Here is a 6243-nt window from a genome sequence, read left to right on the forward strand (position 1 = left end):
TCTTTTTTACGTTTAATACACTTGACTGCCTTCCATGCCAGTCACAACATCTGAATGGCACAACTTCACACCGGCATGCAAATTTAGTACATTGGAGATGTTCCAGCTTCTTCTGTTGAAAACTGAAATAATTCCACAGTGCACACAGCGTCTTTGTCGCTTCTTCACACTGCCCTCTGCTGCACAAGAGCCAATTATTCACAAAGGTGTTGATGAGTTACACAAGACAATTGTCTGCCTCACGCAGTACAAGGCCACCAAGGTCTTTTGATATTATCAAAGAGCTGGTAACTTAGGATGGATTTGAAATAGCTCCATATCGCGTGGCAAAGTCCTGGAGTCATCCTTCGCCTTGGAAAGACCTTGTTCTTTTAAGGACACAGTGACATGAAGGTGAGAATCCAGTGTACTCCATTTTCCCTCAGACCTCTGTGTGCCTTACGTGCAATAATAGTCTCACCTGGGTCTCCATTCTGCATTCCTTCTGTTAGAACAAATGTAACCTGAAGTTACTGTATTTGCCTTTTTCCTTGGGGGAAAATGAACTGATGTGTTTAGTCCCTTTGTTTCTTTGCTGTTTCTGAGATTATTTTTATTCAATTGGAAACATTTGTGCATTTCCTTTCCATGAGGTCTCCTAAATAGTGTTAGTGTTGTTTTTTTTTCCAGGCCTGAAGAATAACAGCAACTCCAAGTCCACTTCCATTTTGAAAAGTGACAGTAAAATGGCATCATAGGACCCCTTCTTCTTGCTTCTCACTAAGGCTGTGCCAGGACTGGCTGCAGCCATAGAAGAGAGTATGTGCCTATATTTGGAGGAAATCATGGGAATCTTTAAAAAGCAGTATCTTTCATTGTCCCACAGCAGAGAAACCTGTTGACTTTGCCAGTTTACTAACTTAGATTTGCTTATTTGTAGGTATGTTCAGGACAGATACTGGTACACTACTCTGAAAACTCTGGTGTCTTTGGCCCTGCTTAATAAAGCAGATAGGCATACGTTGTCAAAGTCAGCTGAAGACCTGTTCACAGCTAGCAGAGTTAGAAGTCTTGCAGCTTCAAGAAGGAGGCCTTAGGCAGGGGCAGTCCCCTACATAAAGGAGGCTTGTTTTCCTGCCTGTTAAAAGGCAAGTGAAGCTCTTTACTCTTGTCACTATTAAGTGAGTGAAGTTTCCACATCCTTTTGCTTGAGGGAAAGTAAAACAGATTTTGGAGTTTTACTTCTAATTGCTCTGGTGCTTGTCCCAGCTGGGAGAGGCAAGCCTGCAGGAAGGAACAGTATGAGCATGTGGCTGCTCTCTCTTTCACTGCCATGTGTTTGAGATCAGACATCTCTCTGGGTAAAGCTGACTTAGGGGCTTACAGTCCCTTGAACTTCTTTGACTAATCTCCCATACACTACATACGGTCAGTTAACAAGGATGAAGATGTTTCTCCTACCTAGAAGTCCTGCAAATTTTGAAACTTGGAATTTAGTTTGCAGGCTTGGAGGGGGAGTGGTGCTTAGTTTATTGTTTATCATCATTGGTCACATTCTGTCTTCTGTATCACTTGTTCAACTGCAGTGTCATGAGATGAGGTAATTAATATTAAAGCACCCCTACTTGTTAGTTTACACATTTCTGATGCATTTAAAATCAGTAAAAAGGGCTGTTGACAATGCACAGGGGAAAATATAATTTAATACATTCTTTTTGCATGCAGAATTACTTTGCAAAGCTGATGGTGCACAGGGGACCAGACTCCTAGATGAAAACCAAGCCTTGCTGAAATCTGTGAGCTATTCCCAAGCACAGATTGCACCCTGAATGGATGTGGGCAGGAGCTGGATGAATAAGGAGGTATTACTTCTTACTGCATCTACCATTGAAACAGAATAGAACTGGGCAACTGTTCAATAGCAAAGTATAATGTAATTAATCTGTTTTTCTCATGACCTCTTTTTTTTTTTTTTTTTTTACAGAAGTAAGTTAGGGCTTTACTCAGACCAACAGTTCACCTAAACCTATCTCCAATACTTGCTATAAAAGAAGAATGGGATGAACATAGCTGTTGTGTCACTTCAGTTTCCTCTTTATTAATGTTTAAGTGACTAACCCTGAATTCCTTAACTGTAGAATGTGATAGTTCAATAAAGTTATGAAGCCTTTCCAGAAATATGTACACAGAAACAGAATGCAGTAAGTAAAGTCCCTGCAGAAAGAAATGTAAAGAAAATAGAAAAAACCCCCACCCTTGTCATGCAGAGAAAAAATGCAAGACAAAAGCCAAGTAAGAAAAACCATTTGAAAAATCCCACCACCACAAAAAACCCACCCTTGTGTTAGACTTCTGAAGCAGGTTCCAAAGAGCGAACTCCACGGTGTGTAGGACAAGATCAGGACATTAATAAATAATGCATGTTCTCCATCACAGAGCTTTTAATTTATCATATCAACATTAGTTAATTAATAATTAAAAAGAGCACTGTGACCCTCATATGGGAGGTCCTATAAAATGAAAATTCAAGCAGTTTAAGATGGAGAAGATTGCTGTCAATTAAAAAACATGTTAAGGGATTTACTGTATTACTATTTTAATTGTATTTTAAGCAGCAAGACTTTGATGTGCATTTAAGCATTATAGCGTGACATTTGCAATCCAAACATTGCAGGATTAAGTCCCACTGAGTACAGTAAAACCAGGGGAAGTAACTGATTATAAACACAAATAAAACTAACACAGATACCTTTTATGAAATGCTAAGACTAAGCAAAAAGCACCACTTATATTTCATAGAATCATAGAACAGTTTGGGGTGGAAGGCACCTTAAAGATCATCTAGTTCCAACCCCCCTGCCATGGGCAGGGACACCTTCCACTAGACCAGGTTGCTCAAAGCCCCATCCAACCGCACCTTGAACACTTCCAGGGATGGGGCATCCACAACCTCTCTGGGCAACCTGCTCCAGTGCCTCACCACCCTCACAGTGAAGAACTTCTTCCTTACAGCTAATCTAAATCTACCCTCTTTCAGTTTAAAGCCATTACCCCTTGTCCTATCATGACATGCCCTTGTAAAAAGTCCCTCTCTGGCTTTCTTGTAGGCCCCTTTTAGGTACTGGAAGGCTGCTGTAAGGTCTCCCCAGAGCCTTCTCTTCTCCAGGCTGAACAACCCCAACTCTCTCAGCCTGTCTTCATAGGAGAGGTGCTCCAGCCCTCTGATCATCTTTGTGGACTCGTTCCAACAGTTTCTGTCATCCAAGTTTATTTTAATAATTCAGTTAAATTTAAATTTTTAACTATATAACTTTCACCACAGACCTTCCCTTTTAAAATTACTTGAGATTTAAATAATTTAATTACTTTTACACATACAAAATTATTGCTTTTCCTCATAACAAAAGACACTGTAGTTTTCAGAATAGTGCACGAATATCTGTCCTGAATGTAGCTACAAATATGCAAATCTAAGTGAGTAAACTGGCAAAGTCACCATGTTTCTCTGGAGTGGGACAATGACAGAAATTCTGCCCATGGACACATATGCTTTTGATTAAACAGTTTAATATTATTTTTGGACATTTAAACTAACTCGGAGTAGAATTAGCTTAATAACCATGGTCTTCATAAATGATGATGGATGAGGTGTTCAAGCTATTTGTTGGCTGAATGTGTGCTGCTCTTTCTGAACACACCATATACAAGGCTTTTAACTGACTCAGGTTTTAGTGTTAGGAAGTTTTTAGTAATAAAAAATGCTCCACAGAGTGACTATCATGAAAGAGCTTCTCTGGGGAGTGGTATAATTCCTGTCAGTTTAGACTTTTAAAACAAGGAGAAAATCCTAAGAGGAAACAGTTTTGTATGTGCATTACTTGATCTAAGTATGTATTTTCAGCTCGATGCCATTCAAAACAATTTTACCACTGACCAAAAGTCAGAGTCATCACTAAACTACAATATTTTGTATTTTATACAGAAGCTGAATGACTTGGGTGAGGTTCTAAAGAAACTGATACACAAAATAAATCACTCTCCAGGATTTCAGGCAGCTAGGATTTGGGAGGCCCTAGTTCCCCATCCTGAGAAGGTGATCTTCTGATTCTGCATCTTCTCTTGACTTGTCCATGTGGAGAAGTCTGATACTGTTGTCCTTTTCACATTAGTTTTCTGTCTGATGCTAATTATGCTGTCTTGAACATCTTCATCCTTTCAAGGCAAACACTGGTTTTGCTCTATGACAGACCACTTTAAAAATTCAAGTGGACAGGCATTTTTAATTAGAGTCAAACCAAAGTCAAATCAGGCTGAAATAAACTGCATTCTGGTCTAGCACAACATTAGCCCTTAAATAAATAGTGAGAAGCCTGGGCTGTCTCTGTACGGCAGATGGCATTACAGGTAATATTTATCATACTCCAATTCCAAGGCTAAGATACTAGGGAGGGAGGATTGACGTCAGCTACAAGTGAATCAGTCTCAATACAAGCTGAAAAACTGCTTGTGCCTTCAACAATTGTACAGCACTTACGCTTAACGCTCCCCATTGCATTTATTAGTCTGTCTGAGCAAGCCTAGCAGGAAGAGTTCATTTTGTTTTGCAGTTTAAATGAACTGATGTAAATGGATCTTGGACTTTGAGGTGGGAAGATTCCACCCAGCTGCAGTAACCAGGGGGATGCCCTTTGCCCCAGTTTTTGTGCCAAATTTGTGCATTTGAGAATTTTAAACAAATGGCACTTGGCAGGATATTGACCCTCGGGGTACAAGAATAATACTGAGTGAGACGGCAGGGCATGTACTGGGAGGGATTTACAGGGAGATCTATCAGGACTGATACTGAACAGTGGGGAAAACCAACTCTGTCCTATTTCATTAAAAATGGTTGTTCTTTGTCTCACAGGAGCCGAGTGATCCTCTGAATGAAAACCAATAGCAATTTTTCATCTGGGTACAGCGTCATCGTGCAGGAGTGAAAGAGTTCAGCAAAGGTTACTAATTATTATGTAAATGATGTAGTCGTCTTTGGCCGCCTGTGCAGACCTGGGTGGGTGACCAGGGTCGGAGAAGTATGAACTGCTCATGGTATGCTGGGGAGCCCTTACCAAAACAGGGAGTCATGCTCTGCCAGGTGTGTTTGATGGCCTTGCGCTCCTCCTGAGTTTCTCAATCTGTGAGCCATGGCTGATTGGCAAAGCGGTACAGAGAGTGTTCCGTCCAGCTCTGGGAAACACGTGATGAGGCACGGAGAACTCGGGTTTACTTGGAAGTGCGGTGGGGGATCAGAGGTTGAGAAGCAATGCAGACCCAGCCAGTGTAGCACAGATCACCTTGCACTAACCAGAGCTGCCTCAGGGCACCCTGGCACGGGAGGCAGTATTGAAATCTGCTGCGTTGAAGGGGCTAGGGCAGGCTGGACTTACCCTAGAAGGGACCTGGACAAGAAGGAGGAAGAATGAGAATGAGGGAAGGAATGACTCTGTGGGGGAAACTCTGAAAACATGCACTTCCCTTTCCTGCTGGAGATACGGGCAGGGGTGAGGCAGCAACGTTTGCTGCTGAGGAGAGAGCTACCTTGCAAGTGCTGTTTGTCATCTCGCACACCCTGACGGGCCTTGGCAGCAGCAAACCCTTATCTCCAGCACGTCGGCAAATTCGGCTCTGCGGCAGTTCCCTAATTCACCACGGCTGGGCATGGGCCAGTCTTTGTATTCCCTGCACTTTCCTTCTCCCCATTCTAATGGGCAGATTAATTTTTTAATCAGTTTGGATACAGTTTCAGCTTCAGGCGGAAAATTTTCATGCATTGCTTAAGCCTTTAGCAGTTTAAAGGGGAAGAATATTGTCTCCGTCAAGACACACAGCAAGTGAAATGCCTGCCGACTCTTAACACTATTATAATGACGTGCTTCAATAATGTTCCCCGTGGGTTGGGTCCGTGGAGTATGCCGCACGGCTTTTCCTTTCACTGGAGTCAGCTTGGGGTTCAGGTTTCACACCTACCTCTGCTTTATTTACACCCATCTATTGTTTTGTTATTTACGTATCTTGGGTTATATAACGCAGCAGCAGCCTCTTTGCACTTGTGTGTGTGCAGAGGCACGAAACGAATTTGCGCATGTTGTGCAGAGCTACCTGCTAGGAACTTCCACGGGGATGAGCCACTTTGCGCACCCACAAGCAGCACAGAAAACTGAGCTGCAGAAGATGAAGAACTGGGTCTTTTTGAAACATGGTGGATCTTTAAAGTGTTGATGCCTT

The sequence above is a fragment of the Harpia harpyja genome, chromosome 9 (genome assembly GCF_026419915.1).
Source record: "Harpia harpyja isolate bHarHar1 chromosome 9, bHarHar1 primary haplotype, whole genome shotgun sequence".
In the NCBI taxonomy this organism is placed as follows: Eukaryota; Metazoa; Chordata; class Aves; order Accipitriformes; family Accipitridae; genus Harpia; species Harpia harpyja.